This window comes from Lissotriton vulgaris, chromosome 1_1 (assembly GCF_964263255.1).
Source record: "Lissotriton vulgaris chromosome 1_1, aLisVul1.2, whole genome shotgun sequence".
NCBI lineage: Eukaryota > Metazoa > Chordata > Amphibia > Caudata > Salamandridae > Lissotriton > Lissotriton vulgaris.
The window spans coordinates 1,170,078,069-1,170,095,374 of record NC_141685.1 but is presented as its reverse complement, the minus strand read 5'-3'; the positions used below and the strand labels follow the sequence as shown (position 1 = coordinate 1,170,095,374).

Below are 17,306 nucleotides of genomic sequence, written 5' to 3'. Positions count from 1 at the left end.
CCATCGGGTTCGGATGTGTATTGCTGCGCTCTGGTTCGAAGCTGTTTTTCGGGTTCCCCTTGGTGCACAATCCACTGTACCCTTGACGGTATTGTTATCGTAGGCATTTTCCTATTTTCTTTGTCTTGAATTGATCGGGAATCTCCATTTTCGGTCGAAAACATTGTGGGCGGCCTTCGGGCCTAGCTACGTCAGTACAGCCTTCTGCCGATGTAACGAACTCCATTGAGTTCCTGCGGACTCCAAAGATTTCAGCCACACAGGGGGTGGGTTTTTGAACGTCCCTGAGGTTGATCTGACCTCTCAGCAAGTTTGAGGCCAGTATGCCTAGAGGGGACTGTATAACCTGAACCTCTGTGCACCGTGCCCATTTGCAGTTGCATATGCTTGTTGGCGATTCCCGAGCTTGTGCATTGGACTCCATGTAGTCCTGACCCCGAGTAGTATTTGCACCAAAGAACTTCGGCCTCCTCGCACCAAGTGCTCCTTAGGCTTATACTTTGCAACCTTGCTCGAGGTCCACTTGTGACTCCCGTCATTCGACCTGTGGGTCCTCCGGAGGGTCATCTTAATTTCTGTTGGACTTTCCTTGTTGCTCCAGATGTGCCCTGACTCCCCACTGCTTGGTGAGTCCCCTGGACCTTGTTAGTCCACACCGTAACCTGCTTCACCTTCCTGCTTGGGTTGCTTTTGCCAAGGTTTGTTGGTGCTCCAGCCGGACACTGACCCTCCTCAGCACTCAACATCCTTCGTAGTACAGCTCGCATCCGGCTCCTGGTCGTCGACGTCTCCTGGTCCTTGTGGCTGCAGAGTCAAGCATCCCTTCTTCACACCTGAAGCACCCGATATCGGTGGGCATTCGTCTACCGAGCCCCTGGTCACCCTCAAGTGACCCAGACTCTGCCTTCAGATTCCTTCCTTCCAGAATCCAGGCTTGGATTCCACCGGACCCTTTTCAGCTTCATGGCAGCAGTACTTCTCCAGTATTGGGGTGTCTTTCATAGATTCACATGCTTGAATATTCCCCGTCGTCGAAGTGGGAGTCACACGGTACATAAATTAGCAATGTAGCCATAACACAAGCATATATATACATAGAGAAAGCAAAAACCATAGAGTTTTTCCTAGATAGACAACATATCACTTCTATGATATATCATAGTCATTATGTTTTGGTCCAAATTCCGGCCAATCAGGCATCAGCACCCTCTTAGAAAAATCTCCTCAGAGGCTCAGGCCCTCAGATTTTCTACCACACCGCGTGTGAAGGGAGTCTCCCTAAGCTCTGCTCAGTTTTCTTCTCATTTCTACTCAGAAATCCAATTTTAAGATGTCTACCACCAAGAAGTCCCTCTTCAGACCTTGTGGAACCTGTGGAAAACAGAGACTTCATTCTGAAGATCCTCATAAAAAGTGCATATATTGCCTATATCCTGAACACCAAGTCAAGGATTGTAAGATATGTAGAACCTTCTCTCAGAAGACCTTGAAGGACAGAGAAGGGCGTCTCCTTCTGTGGGTACAGAAGTTGAAGACTTCAGAGAACCCTCTTTCTGATGTAAAGAGTGTGTATTCAGTCAAGACTTCTTCATCTCTGAAGAGAACCAGTGAACACCAAAAGGTATCTCCAAAACCTAAAGTGGTGACAAAACACCTTATGGATCAACCTTCTACTTCAAGAGGGGCGAGTTCTCCCCCTCAGAGTCTTGCTGCACCTGTTACGCCCTCGAGATCTGACTCCCAGGTGTCAAAGACTCAATCTATGCAGTTTTTACCTCAGAAACTGCTCATCTCATTGACTAGCTCGTCGTCGCTTCCCCCGTCGACGAGAGCTGCCGTCGTGTCTACGTCGACGACTTCAACATCTTCATCTATGAAGCCGGCTATGATCCTGTTGTCGGCGTCTTCACCGTCAACGTTAGTATCTGTTAAGGTGAGGCCTATTTCGTCTACGTTGCCTTTGACCTCGTCGACGGTGTCAAGTAAATTGAAGAAGATTTCATCGACGCATTCTTCGTCGTCGACAGTGGCTTTGTCGATGGTGCCTCCGTCGGCGGTAGCCTCGTCGGAGGTGGCTTTGTCGGCGGCGACTTTGCCGGCGGCGACTTTGCCGGCGGCGTCTTTGGCGGCGGCGTCTTTGTCGGCGGCGGCGTCTTTGTCGGCGGCGGCGGCTTTGTCGACGGCGGCTTTGTCGGGCTTATTCGACGGCAGCTTAGTCGACGGTGGCTTAGCCGACGGTGGCTTCGACAGAAACAGTGTTTACTGCTTCCAAGGATTTAGTACCATTGAAATCCTCAAGTTCTCTACTTCAGCGGCGATACTCTTTTTTGGATCCCCTTATGCCAATCCAAACTTCTTCTCAACCTCCAACTGCGCTATTTTCTTCAAATGATGAAGATGATGATAGATTCCGCGCTGCTCGCAGTCCCTCCGAACTTCTTATAAAGTGTCAGGACTCGGATGAAGATGAAGACTTAGAGGAAGAAGAAGAAGATTATTCTACTTGTGGCACACAACCTGAGCAAGAACCTCTTATGGCACAGATGCCTTTTACACTGATCTCAAATCTACAATTCATGCTGGATGATTACTACTGCCGTTTCTCTAGCTCAGTACAGGCCTCTCCAGTACCTCAAACACCTATGCAGCCTCTTCCTACTAAAGAGCCATTACTCACACCTTCTACGTCAACGGCCAAGACTCCACATCAAGATTCTCCTCAAGTCCTAGTAGAGAACAATGACAATGAGGATGACAGAGAGGAAGGTGAGCTGGACGACAGATCCATTCTCTCTGAATGGGATAACTACTAAATCCAAACACCATCTCCTACTCCAGCTCCCCTGGACTCTGCACCTGTAGACATAGGTGGTTTTCATTTACTCCTGGAAAGAGCGGCAAAACGATTCCAACTTCCTATGACGACTACAGAAGATTGTTTCTTATATGATTTTAAAGAACAGCCTCAAAAACAAGTGCGTTCTATTCCCATCATCGATTTTATTTGGCAAGAAGGGCTTAAAATCATGCAAAACCCTAATTCAATACCAGCTATTCTGCAAAGGCTGGATAAAAAATAAAAGGCACCTACAAATACACCTGCTTGTCTACTTTCTCAAACAAAGCCTGGTTCCATTATTACTCGGGCGGCACAACGTCGGTATAAATATCCTTCATCTCCAATAACTGCAACACCTGACCGAGAAGGTAGACGTCTTGATGCTTTAGGCAAAAAAAATTCCACAATGGCAGCAACTACTGTGCAGGCGGCCAATTCAATGGCGATCCTTGCTCGTTACGACCGGCAAATGTGGTCGGACATTTCCTCTCTTGTAGAATTGATACCAGAATCATCTAAAGCTAAGGCGTTAAAAAAATCTTCATGAAGAAGAGAAGATTTCTTCTGAAATGATTGATTGTTCTATAGACGTATCTTCCACTGGTTTCCGCCTTTTGGCTGGTGCTGCTGTTCTCAGGAAACAGGGCTGGCTAAAGGCCACGTCTTTTAGTCAAGAGTGCAGACGAAAATGTTAAACCTGCCTTACGATGGCATATCTTTATTTGGCCAACATATTGACGATGCCCTTCAAACAATAAAGAGACACTGACACAGCCCATGCTCTCGGAACTCTCCAATTCAAAAAGCAAACTTTTCGAGGCGCAAGAGGTCGTGGATCCTAGTCTTCCTTTCGAGGAAATTCCAGTCAGTACAAACAAGGACAACAACGTTACTCCTCCCAAGGTCAACAGTCGTACAGGCAACAGCATTCTTCGCCCTAGAGACAATACAGAGGCAAATCCTCCTACAGAGGAAAGGACTCTTCTAAAAAACAATGACTTGCTTCACTCACCATCTCTAACTCCGCCCTTTTGATCAAGGGTTGGAGGTCGAATCTCTCACTTTTACTCAAAATGGTCACTGATTACTACAGATCAATGGCTTCTGGATGTTGTACACAGGGACATGCATTGGAGTTTCTAAAGATTCCTCCCATTTCTCCACCAAGAGGTCCTCCTCCTGCCCACCTGAAAGAACTTTTAAACCAACTCACAATTCTGTTAAGAAAAGGTGCAATCGAAGTGGTACCAAAACTGCAAAGAGGCGGAGGTTTTTATTCAAGGTTCTTCCTCATACAGAAAAAGTCGGGAGAATGGCGCCCCATCCTGGACTTACGTGTCCTAAACAAATACATCAAAAAGCAAACGTTTTGCATGTTGTCCCTTCAGGAGGTGCTTCCATTGCTATCTCAGGGAGAGTAAATGACAACTTTGGATCTCCAAGATGCTTATTTTCATCTTCCAATTCTGCAGAGGTACAGAAAATTTCTCCGATTCAGAGTAGCTAGGAAGGACTTCCAATTCAAGGTTCTTCCATTCGGCCTTCGTGCAGCTCCCCGTGTTTTCACCAAAGTCCTCGCACCAGTGACAGCTTACCTTCGCCTACAAGGTGTACAAATCTTTCCATACCTGGACGACTGCCTGCTAAAGGCACGATCATTCGAGCAGGCTTACAAACATACTCAAATCTGCAAGTCCCTCTTTCAGTCCTTGGGCCTCACATTAAACATGGAAAAGTCTAATTTTCTCCCTGCTCAAAACAGGCTGTTCTTGGGAGCCATTCTAGACACCAAGCTAGCAAAAACTTCTGTGTCGCACGAAAGACGCCTGTGTCTTTTCAGCGTAGCAGCCTCCCTCCTATTAAAAGAGTCCGCTTCTGTCTGACAGTTGAAATCTTTCCTAGGGAAGTTGTCCTCTTGCATCCCTCTTGTCCCTCACTGCCGGCTAAAAATTAGACCTATTCAGGAGGAGTTGGACAAACAATGGGCTCAAGTTTCCGGAACCTTCAACAATATGGTCAGAGTCACATCTCGAATGAAAAAAGGTCCCTTGCGGTGGACTCTCGAAAAGAACGTCTCTTCGGGTCGTCCGTTCCTGATGGACGCTCCAAGCTTCACTCTCACAACAGATGCATCACTAGAAGGCAGGGGTGCACATCTTCAGGGGCTACCCGTAAAAGGAAAGTGGAACATTCAGCAAAAGACCTGGCACATCAATCTACTAGAGTTGCTGGCCATTTTTCTAGCACTAAAAGTGTTCCGTTCCATCATACAAGGAGCATAAGTGTTTGTTCGAACGGACAACACAACATGAATGCACTACATAAACAAACAAGGAGGAACAAGATCCATCCTACTGTCCCATCAGGCTCAGCAGATTTGGGATTGGGCGATTCAACATCAGGTTGTCCTTTCAGCAGTGCATGCTCCTGGAGCGACAAACAATCTTGCAGATTTACTGAGTAGGTCTTCTACAATCATCCACGAGTGGGAATTGCATCAACCCACACTGGATCACATTTTTCGGGTATGGGGTCGCCCAAATCTGGATCTGTTCGCAACGCATCTGAACCGCAAATGCCTGTTCTATGCAAGTTGGCTTCCCCAACCAGAGTCATGCGGAAATGCCTTTTTGATGAATTGGTCGAAAATATATGCCTAGGCCTTTCCACCACTACCTCTAGTTCCCAGAGTTCTTCAAAAAATGAGGCAAGAACCCGGTCACATTATTCTAATAGCTCCCAGATGCCCTAGACAAGTATGGTTCACGGAACTCCTGCTTCTGTCTCAGTGCGACCCGATCATTCTTCGCCCTCTTCCGAATCTTCTAACCATGGATCAGGGGAAAGTTTGTCATCCCAACCCAGCATCTGTACGCTTAGCGGCTTGGCACCTGAGCACTATGAATTTCTGAATTTAGATATTCCTTCAGATTGTAGAGAGGTCCTGGCAAACGCGAGAGCATCTTCAACTGTGAAAACATACAAACTCAAATGGAAAAGATTCTGTTTATGGTGTAATGATGCCCAGGTACATCCTATACATTCAACGCCGGAGCAACTTTTGCCTTTCTTTTTACACTTGGCAAAGTCGTGCCTCTCGTTTGCTACCTTAAAAGTTTTTCTAGCAGCAATTTCACGGTTCCGTCAAGATGACTCTAACTCTCTTTACTCTTCCAGAGTCATTCAGCAATTTTTTAAAGGTCTTTTTCCGATGTTCCCACCAATTCGTCGACCACCTCCTCCTTGGCATTTGAACATTGTATTGGCACAACTAATGAAACGCCCGTTTGAGCCAATCCATAAGGTCGATCTTAAATACATCATTTAGAAGTCTTCTCTACTTCTGGCTCTCACTTCCTCACGTCGAGTCAGTGACATACAGGCGTTTACTACTAAACCTCCTTTTCTTCAGTTTACCAAAGAATCAGTCTTGCTCTGCACCAATCCAGCCTTTATCCCCAAAGTGCCTTTGGACTTCCACCTCAATGAACCAGTTGTTTTAAAGCAATTTTTTCCTAATCCTCTGACACCAGCAGAAAGAGCACTTCATTCTTTAGATATTAAGAGGTGTCTAAAATTCTACCTTGAAAGGACGACTACTATACGTAAGTCTGACCAGCTGTTTGTGGCCTACGGGCAGATGTGAAAAGGACATCCAGTCACCAAACAAACAATTGCACGCTGGATATCTACTGCGATTGCTTTTTGCCATCAGCAAGCAGGAAAACCACTTACTGCTACTGTTAGAGCGCATTCTACTAGAAAAGTTTCCTCTTCTAAAGCGCTGTTTGCTGGTGTTCCTCTTCATCACATTTGCAGAGCTGCAACATGGTTCAGCAGGCATGACTTTATGAGACATTACTGTCTGGATGCTGCATATAACGCTGACTCAGCCGTGTCACAGGCAGTCCTATGAAATATTTTTAAATAAGGTGAGCCTCTGTTGCTTCCCTCCTGTATACAAGATACTTTCTTTTTCTTTGATATATACTTCAGTCAGTCGTACTGTATAGTATTATGATTATTATTATTATCATTATTATTATCAATATATTGAATGATAAGTACCTTGTATTATTCTAACTCTACTGCTCACTATTCGTATTCAAGCATGTGAATCTATGAAAGACACCGCAATACTGGAGAATAACAAAAGTTACTTACCTGTAGACTGTGGTTCTCCAGTATTGGTGTCTTTCATAGATTCACTTGCCACCCACCCTCCTCCCCTCAGGCTCTCTCTTTATCCCTTGGCTCTATATTAGTCTTGTGCTACGAAAATCTGAGGGCCTGAGCCTCTGAGGAGAACATTCTAAGAGGGTGCTGATGCATGATTGGCCGGAATTTTGGACCAAAACATAATGACTATGATATATCATTGAAGTGATATGTTGTCTATCTAGGAAAAACTCTATGGTTTTTGCTTTCTCTATGTATATATGCTTGTGTTATGGCTACATTGCTATGTTATGTACCGTGGGACTCTCACTTAGACGACTGGGAATATTCAAGCATGTGAATCTACGAAAGACACCAATACTGGAGAACCACAGTTTACAGGTAAGTAACTTTTGTTCTTCTTTACAGTCCTCCACTGAGAACGGCGTTTTCAACACAACTCCAGACCTATGCACCCGGCTCCTCTGGGATAGCTAACTTGTGTACTACGGTATCCACAGGTGGGGTGGCTCTCCAACTTCTTAAGTTCCAACTGGTTTTGCTCAAAGTCCTCCTAGAAGGGCCCTTAAACTTTAAAAATGCAACCGCGATACCCCCATAGAATTGTACGGAGCCCGCGGTCGTGTTAGACCACTGCACCCGTCCTCTGTGGGGTCCCTATCTCCTCACCATGGGTGGTTCCTTGGGGTCCCAGCGATTCTACGTGCTCCAGACCTTGTCTTGACTCAAGTCATGATTGTTTTACCACTATCTTCGTGTTCGAGGCATGTGGGCTGCTGAATTCATATCTGTGCAAAGATGGCCGCTTAGTGTCGGGTCCGGATGATTGCACATTGTTGTCCTGGAAGAGTCTTCGAAGTATCAAGAGATAGGATGGCTCCTCCCCTGGACTACAGTGCGCATGGGTATCGACTCCATCCCCAGATTGTTTTTTTCCGCCATTGGGTTTGGATGTCTTTGGTTCCCTCTTGTCGGAATCCGAGAAAAATACAAATTAACTTTACTTTGCTTGAGACCAAAAGGTCTTTTGGACTTGCGTCGGTATTGTCTTGCGTTCGGCTTCGCAACTTTCCTCGGCTCCGAGCCGAGATTGTACTTCCGCGTGCTTTCGGCGCGGAAGGGCCTAGTCGACGCTCCAGACTCTTCAGCACCTATCATGGAACGAAGTCCATTCAAACGATGTCCGGTGTGTGCCTCTAAGTACCCACATATCGACGTCCACCCGGTGTGCAACAAGTGCTTGTCGCCGGACCACGACGAGGCCAAGTGTATGGCCTGTTCCAGGTTCCGGTCCAAGAAAACACTCAAGCTCCGTCGAGCTGCGCGCCTGGAGGCCCAGCAATCTGCACCACCGCCTACGGACATTTTCGATGCTGGGGAAGTCGAGGACGAGGATATCCAGGACATCACAGAATCTAACCCCGCGTAGGAGGTAGAGGACGACTACGACTCAGAGACCGAGGATTTCGGTGAAGTCGTCGAGGAGGTAGGGGACGACGACGGGGCCCTTGCCACCGAGGAGGATAGCTCGGACGAGGAGCTTCCTCAGACTGACTCCGGGGCCGTCCAAATAAATAAGGCCCAGGTCGAGGGATCGCCTTCGGGCCTTACCCGAGACCTTGTTATGAGTTCCTCGGCTCCGCCTACTGGCCCGGCCACGGACATTGGTACCGATTCACTCCCGGTAACACAAAAACCGAAAGTGAAACCTACGGTCTCGACGCCAGAGATATCGAAACCGAAAGTGCGCATCGCACTGGTCGGATCGAAGAATTCGGAGGCCTCGGCGCCGAAGAAATCGAAGATGGCCGTCGAGCCGAAGAGCCACGTCAAAATGGCCGACCCGAAGGCTACTACATCGAAGCCAAAGGTTAAGGGGTCTGACGCGGCCGCATCGGCGCCGAAGACGGTCGACGCCAGTAAGGGTCGACTCGATCACAAAAAAACGGTTGACGACCCCAAGAAGTCTCTTACCGACCCAAAGAAGTGGACAGACGACCCGAAGTCCCTCTCTGCCTCGCTTCCACGCGACAAGGCCAAGGGAGCTGCGCCGAGTGCGCCGACTCCGAAGGGAACATCGTCGGTCTCCGCTCCGAAACCAACCGCTAAGGACTCTGCCGAACCGGCGCGTCCATCCGCCGCGTTCACAAAGAAGGTTACGGAGTCCCTACAGCGCATTAGGGACCGCGCCGCAGCAGTCGAGCTGAAAGACCCTGCGCCAGCCAAGCCTCTGGAGAAACCGGCGAAGGCGCCCACGCCGATCCTTTTCACCTTGCCGCCTAAGACGGCGCCGAAAGCTTTTGCTGCTAAACCGGGGGCCGGCGTGCCCGAAAAGGTGTCTTCGACCCCGAAACCGTTGTTGGTGGTCCTCGGCCCACGGCATCGACTACTTGCAGAGGAGGAGCGTCAGGAGCATTTCATCGACGCCGAAACAGGCAGACTTTCCCTCCTGAAGAGGAAAATCACACCTGAGCCCCAATTGGAGTCGTACAAAATCCCACTCAAATGAAAGATGGACTCTGCTGGTACTCCAGCCTTGGTGGAGCCCATTTCACCACAGGCTCACGAACTCTCGCCCACTCATTCCAATGTCGACGCTGGGGAGGGTGACGACGAAGATGAGTACAGCTATCCCGTCTACACAGACCCAGAGGATGTGACTGAGCCCTGGTCTGCTGGTGGCGATCCTGGGGACCCGCATTCTGGACAGGACCCTCAGCTTTTCTCAGCAAAAACTTCCCCCACTGAGGACTCTGTGGCTTTCAATGCCCTCATTGAGCGGGCAGCGGCCAATCACAACGTCGAGCTGCATGCTGACCCTGTGGACGTCGACTTCCTATTTGACACCTTTTCTGTCTCTGAAAAGACTGTAAAAACTCTGCCAATGCTGAAGGGTGTTTTAAAGCACGCTGCTGAGGTCTTCAAAGAACCCACCAGGGCGAGGGTCATCAACCCAAGAATCGACAAAAAGTACAAGGCAGCGCCCACAGATCCAACTTGTATTAAGGGACAGTTGCCTCTTGACTCCCTGGTTGTCTCCAATGCCCGGAAAAGAGCCAACTCTCAGACTACGGGTGATGCTCCTCCCCCAGACAAGGAATCAAAAGTCTTTGAGGCTTCGGGGAAGAGGGTGGCAGCGCAGGCAGCCAACATATGGCGCATCTCCAACACGCAGGCGCTCCTGGCGCGTTATGACAGGGCACACTATGATACTCTAGAGACCCTTTTGCAACATTTACCCGATCAATATAAGGAAGCAGCTGAAATGTTAATACAGGAGGGGAAGCTCATCTCCAACGCTTCCATAAAGTGCGCTCTGGACGTGGCTGACACCGCCGCACGCGCAATTAACACTAGCGTGATGCTTCGTAAACATGCATGGCTGAGGATATCTGGGTTCAAGCCAGACATTCAAACCACCATCTTGAACCAAACAGTCAACCCAGATCACCTGGATAGCCCTGAGGTTGACACCACCCTTGAGAAGATGAAAAAGGACACCGACACTGTAAAATCTATGGGTGCCTTGCAGTCCCAGCAGTTTCGGAGTGGGTCCTTTCGTCGCTCCAATACTAGAGGCACCTCAAGGGGGCAACTTTCGCAGTCAGCGCAGTTCTACAAAAGCAACACCCAGAATACTTATACCAACAAGGGTCGAGAGGGATACCGCGGCAACAACGCCAAGGGGAGAGGACGTGGCAACAACAGCTCCAGGTCCTCCACCGCCAACAAACAGTGACGCCTGGTCACTGCCCCCCGACCACACAACATCGGTCGGGGGGAGACTCCAGCAGTTCCTGCCCGTGTGGAAGTCCATCACCACGGACGGGTGGGTCAGAAAACTTGTCCAATTCGGTTATTGTCTGGAGCTCACATCCACTCCACCCAACATACCCCCAAGGCACGGTCCTATGTCCGGGGAGCACTTGCACTTATTGCAGCAGGAAGTCACAGTCATGCTGCAAAAAGGGGCAATAGAGCTCGTGCCCTTGCAGGAAAGAGGTGCGGGAGTTTACTCCCTGTACTTTCTGATTCCAAAGAAGGACGGATCCCTCAGACCCATCCTGGATCTCAGGCCCCTCAACTTTTACATCCTATCAGAGCATTTCCACATGCTCACACTGCAGCAAGTTCTCCCACTGCTTTAACAGGGGGACTTCCTAGCAACTCTGGACCTGAAGGATGCGTACTTCCACATTCCGCTACATCCTTCACACAGAAAATACCTCAGGTTCACCATCCAAAACCAGCACTACCAATTCAAGGTTTTGCCTTTTGGGGTCACCACGGCACCCAGGGTTTTCACGAAGTGCCTGGCGACGGTGGTGGCGCATCTGAGACGTCAAAACATCCACGTCTACCGCTATCTGGACGACTGGCTCATTCAGGCGAAGTCGGCCCAGCAGTGCGCCGACCACGTGTCCCACACCATTCACCTTCTGCAGGATCTGGGGTTCTCACTGAATTACCCAAAATCCCATCTCCAGCCCGCCCACATACGGCGGTATCTGGAAGCGACCATAGACACTCTGGCGGCCACAGCACAGCCGAATTCAGTGAGAGTCCGCAGCATTCAATCGCTGATCCAAAAATTCAGACCTCAACGCTCGCTTCCAGCAAGAGTGTTCATGCAGTTGATAGGCATGATGGCCTCCTGCATCTCCATTGTCCCGCACGCGAGACTACATATGCGCCCGCTTCAGGAGTGCTTGGCACGTCAATGGACTCAGGCTCACAACCAGTTGAAAGACCTAGTGTTGGTGAGCGGTCGGGCATACAACTCTCTGCATTGGTGGAATCCACGAAACCTTTGCAAGGGCCGACCGTTTCAGGAGCCTGTGCCACAGATTATCCTGACAACGGACGCTTCTCTCCAGGGATGGGGAGCGCATGTACTCCAATACACTGTGCAGGGACTATGGACGCAGCAACAGGGGAAGATGCACATCAATGTTTTAGAACTGATGGCTATCTTCATGGTACTAAAGGCTTTCAAAGTACATCTATGCAACAAGGTCGTGTTGATTCGGAAGGACAACATGACGGCGATGTACTACATTCAGAAGCAGGGAGGCACACACTCTCCGCAGCTGTCTACTCTGGCTCAGAGCATGTGGAAGTGGGCCATTCAGAGGAACATCTTCCTCATGGCAGAGCATCTCCCAGGCAAGGACAATCAGATGGCGGACCTGCTCAGCAGGCACAGCCACCAAATGCACGAGTGGGAGATACATCCATCAGTACTCCAGCCGTACTTCCAAAGGTGGGGGTCATCCAGAGATAGACCTGTTCGCCACGCAGGAGAACGCAAAATACCAAAGCTTCGCTGCCAGGTTCCCACACCCACTGTCGCAGGGCAATGCGATATGGATGAACTGGTCAGGCAAATTTGCGTACGCTTTTCCCCCAGCACCTCTGATACCGCTGGCGGCACGCAAACTCAGGCAACACTCGATGACTCTCATCCTAGTTGCTCCAACGTGGGCTCGTCAACCATGGTACACCACGTTTCTGGAACTGTCCGTGGTACCGCATCAAAGGCTACATCTCACACCCAGCCTTCTGACGCAGAGCCATGGCGACATTCAGCACCCAGATCCGCAACAGCTCAACCTGGCGATCTGGCTCCTGAAGTCCTAGAGTTTGGCTACCTGAACTTACCTCCCAATTGCATGGACATCATTCGGGAGGCGAGGAAGTCCACTACTAGAGCCTGCTACGCGGCAAAATGGAAGTGGTTTGTCGTTTATTGTGCGAACCACAACATTAACCCGCTGGACGCTTCTATTCAGGACACCATCTGTTACCTGTTCCATCTGTACAAGTGTAATCTGGCCTATGCTTCCATTCGCATTCATCTGTCTGCAATAGCTGCGTATCTCCAAAATAGACAACACCTTTCACTCTTCAAGGTGCCTGCCATCAAAGCTTTTTTGGAAGGCCTCAAACGAGTCATTCCGCCACGGACTCCACCAGCTCTTGAGTGGAACCTCAATGTGATTCTTACCAGGCTGATGGGTCCTCCCTTTGAACCACTGCATTCCTGCAAGATTCAGTTAACATGGAAAGTGGCTTTCTTCGTAGCAATTACATCGCTACGGAGGGTTAGTGAATTGCAGGCCCTCACAATCCAAGAGCCCACTGGCGGAGCGGATGCTCCACACCCTTGACGTTAAACGGGCCCTAATGTATTACATTGATAGGACCAAGGATTTTAGAAACACTAAGCAACTCTTTGTCGCCTTTGCGCCACACCACAAAGGTAACCCTATTTCCAAGGCTGGCATTGCTAGGTGGATCGTTAAATGTATCCAGATCTGCTATGCAAAAGCAAAACGCACTCTTACCATTCCACCAAGAGCCCACTCCACCAGAAAGTTGGGGGCCTCTATGGCTTTCCTTGGAAACATTCCCTTAGAGGACATATGTAGAGCAGCCACATGGTCTACCACACACACATTTACTAAGCATTACTGTGTTGATGTGCACTCCAAACAGCAGGCAGCTGTAGGGCAGGCTGTTCTCAAGACACTTTTCCAAACTGCTGCAGCTGGCACGGGCAGCCGCCGCTAATGGAGGGACTGCTTTGTATTCTATGCACAGATATGAATTCAGCAGCCCACATGCCTCGAACCGAATATGCTACTTACCAGTATGCATCTGTTCTTGGCATGTAGGGCTGCTGACATTCATATCGCCCGCCCTCCTCCCCGGCGCCTGTAGCAGCTGCAGTATTCACATATATACTCATAGCATGGTCATCATTCACTAAGTTTCACTCCATCTTGGCCACAATGGCTAAAAACAATCTGGGGATGGAGTCGATGCCCATGCGCACTGTAGTCCAGGGGAGGAGCCACTTATCTCGTGATACTTCGAAGACTCTTCCAGGACAACAATGTGCAATCATCCGGACCCAACACTAGGCGGCGATCTATGCACAGATATGAATGTCAGTAGCCCTACATCCCAAGAACAGATGCATACTGGTAAGTAGCATATTCGATATGGTTTGGTCTCCCCCTGGAGCATATAGTGCATTGTGCTACTTACAACTGTTCTATTGATCTCGTATTGTGTGCTTTGTGTTCAGCTCGGGGTACCTATGCCCTGGGTATATGGGTACCATATACTAGGGACTTATGAGGGTACCCCAGTATCCAATCTGGAGTGTACCAAATTACATGTGTAACAATTTTAAGGATAAAGCAGATAGACTAGGGTACTGATTAGCAGGATCCCAGTTAGACTATTCATAAACAGTGCAACATCAAGCAAAAAGTGGGGGTACCCATAAGAACCAGATCCTACGTTCCTACATTCACCACTACCACAATTGTCAGACTCCGATCCTCTACGCATAACACCTCAGGGGTCTCCTCATACACAGCCTGGTATAGAGGATGATTATGACAATAGTCATTTACCAGTAGATCCATGGGATGACTATAATATTGAGCCACACATGGATAATGATCCAGATTTGTATCCTGCCAAGCCGTCACCTCCAGATAATAATGTAGCTTATCAAGAGCTAATTTCAAGAGCAGCAGCTTACCATGGGGTTACATTATAGAAAGAATCTTAGGAAAAAAACTTTTCATTTGACACACGAGGTTCTACACATACGACAAGTCAGAGTCTACCTATGGTAAAGGGCATGATGAGACATGCAGATGAAATATTTAAGGACCCTATTCGTACCCGCATTCTAACAACTGGGGTTGACAAAAATATAAATCCTCCCCATCTGATCCTATTTTTATTAAGGGACAGTTGCCTTTAGACTCCCTAATAGTCTCTAATGATTGTAAGAGAGCAAACTCACAGACCTCGACAAATGCACCTCCCTCAGACAAAGAGTCGAAATTGATCGATGCATTAGGTAAAAGAGTGGCTGCTCAAGCCGCTAACCACTGGCTTATTGTCAACACACAGGGCCTACTAGCTAGGCATGATAGGGCACACTGGGAAGACATGGACAAACTATTTCAATACCTCACTGTGAGAAGTTGGCCTGATATATGATGTCTCCAATTCTGGGGGCACCTTGTATCAGTCCAAACAATCCCTTATGGTGTCTGGGTGTAAGTCAACCTTATAGACAAGCTATCCTAAGGGTAGCATGGACTAAGCAGCCTTAAAGGCTTAACTCAAGAGATTGTGTTAAGCAAGCTGTTTTACCAATCACAATCCTGTAATATCAAATGAAAGGACACCACACAAGTTATATATTATAAAAATATATGTATTTATTACTAGAATAATCCTCTATACTCTTTATGAGTCTAGAAGCACAAGCGTTTAAACAAAAGCACAGTTAAACATACAAAAGTTGCACAATTATGGATGAGGCCCAGGGGCCACGCAAACCATATACTAAAATAGTGGTATAAGTATCACTAATCGAACAGTGGTCAGGCTTAGGGCCTGGGGAATCGCTGGGAGCAATCGGGACTAGCAATGCTGAAGTCGGGAAAAGCCAGCGGAAATCGGGTGCAGCGCTTAAAGCACACACATGCACCAATGCAAAGTCAATGGTGCGTAAAAGTTATCGAGTTACTGTTTTAAGAGTCTTCCGACTGACCTAGAAGGACAAAACTTTAAACTTAGACACTAGAGGTGTATACCAGTACAGGAGCACCGGCGTTCATGAGTTACCTCACCCACAGGAAGCGGGTGCACAGGTGCAAAGTAGTGTCGGCTTTCATCGTTTAGATCTATGGAGCCTGGAGATGAAGATGCTGCAGGTGGCCAGAAGAGAAGTGTCCGGTGCGATCCAAGGGTGGATTGAAGATGTAGATGACCTGAAAGCAGAGGGGACAGTGTCTGGGTCACTCAGCAGTGACCAGGGTGGAACCAGGAAAGAACCAGTCCATGTCGGGCGCAATCAGGTCGATGTCGTGAAGCTTGTCTCCGCTGCCACGTGGACTCTGGGGCACCGAGGATGTCCAGGAGTGGATCACGAGCTGTCCCACGAAGGCTCTCGCTGTCTGCAGTGTCGGCTTCCGGATTAAAGCAAACAAACCTTGGCAAGCGCAACCAACGCAGGATTCGAAGATCGCTTCTTACTCGGACTAGGAGGGTCAGAGCGGGTGCTCCTTTTCAGGGGAGTGAGGGCAAGTCTGGAGCAACCAGACTCACAAGTTAGATTCAAAGGTTCGTCGGTACTGGGGCCGCTAGCCAACGGGCAAGCGACCGGACCAACGCGTTGAACCAAAAGATGCAGAAGGGCCCCACGCAGCACTCAGTGAGTGTAGAGGGGTGAGCTTCGGTGCAGGAGTGGGTCAGGGCTGGGGCTTCTCAAACCCCAATGCACAGCTTCGAGGGAGCCTCAGGAGCTGCACGGTCAGCGCCTCGTGGCCTTTCCAAGATGGCGGGCCCCACGCTTCAGGTCGCCTCCATGGGTCTCAGCTCTGCAGGGACTGTGGATCGGGCTGTTAGAAGGCAGGCACGCTGGGTCTTGTCGAACTCTGTCGCTCGAGTTCCGGCAGGAACTGCAACAAAGCAAACGTCGAGGTGCTGAATGGTGCCTGTTTGCACAGGGTGGTCACTCCTTGACCACAACGGAGATTTTTCAGTCTTCTACGTCGAGTAGGATGTCGAAGGGTCCAGAGTTTCGTTTCATAAGTTTCAGTCAGGATAATCTGATGTGCGTTGGCACTGCTCCCACTCTTATACCAATCTAGTGGGCTAGATTACCTGCTAGGTCCCTCTTATGGGTGGGACCCAGGAAGGGGGTGGTTACACCCCTTTCCCTTTATCCAGGGTCGCGCTGGGACTGGGGCTGGTGTGCCCCAGAACCGCTTTGACCGGATTATGCAAGGGGAAGCCTTGTGCGCCCCAGGCAGTGTCTAGTTTCTTTCAGCCCTCCCTGCCCCAATACACTATCTCCTGTCTGGGGAGGTGTAGCACCTCCCTGCGACAGGAAACCCTTTGTCCAGGCCAGAAAGCCAAGCCATGTATATATTCCACCTGAGCAAAGATGAATACAGACCCGAGTACGGGTATTTCTGAACACACCCCTTCAATGGAAGAGATCACTGCAGTAGTAACGGGATTACAACAGGAAGTGGCCATGTTACGCACAGAAAATATGAAGTTACAGGTGGAAGTAACCCACTTACAAGCACAAGAGACAGGGGCTGTGGGTGGGACAGGCGCAGTTCCCAAGACAAATTATTTTCAACCAGCCTGTTTTTCTGCGCAAACAACCATGGTCAGTCCCCCTGCTGATGCATCAAACGTAGTCCCTCCTGTCCAAGTCACCGTTCATACACCTAGTCCC

At 49.1% G+C, this 17,306-nt stretch overlaps 1 protein-coding gene across 3 annotated transcripts in view; it reads left to right on the top strand.

Annotated features, from left to right (window-relative positions):
- STX18 (syntaxin 18) overlaps nt 1-17,306 on the top strand; it is a 705,236-nt gene that overhangs the window by 244,057 nt on the left and 443,873 nt on the right. The window lies entirely within an intron of this gene.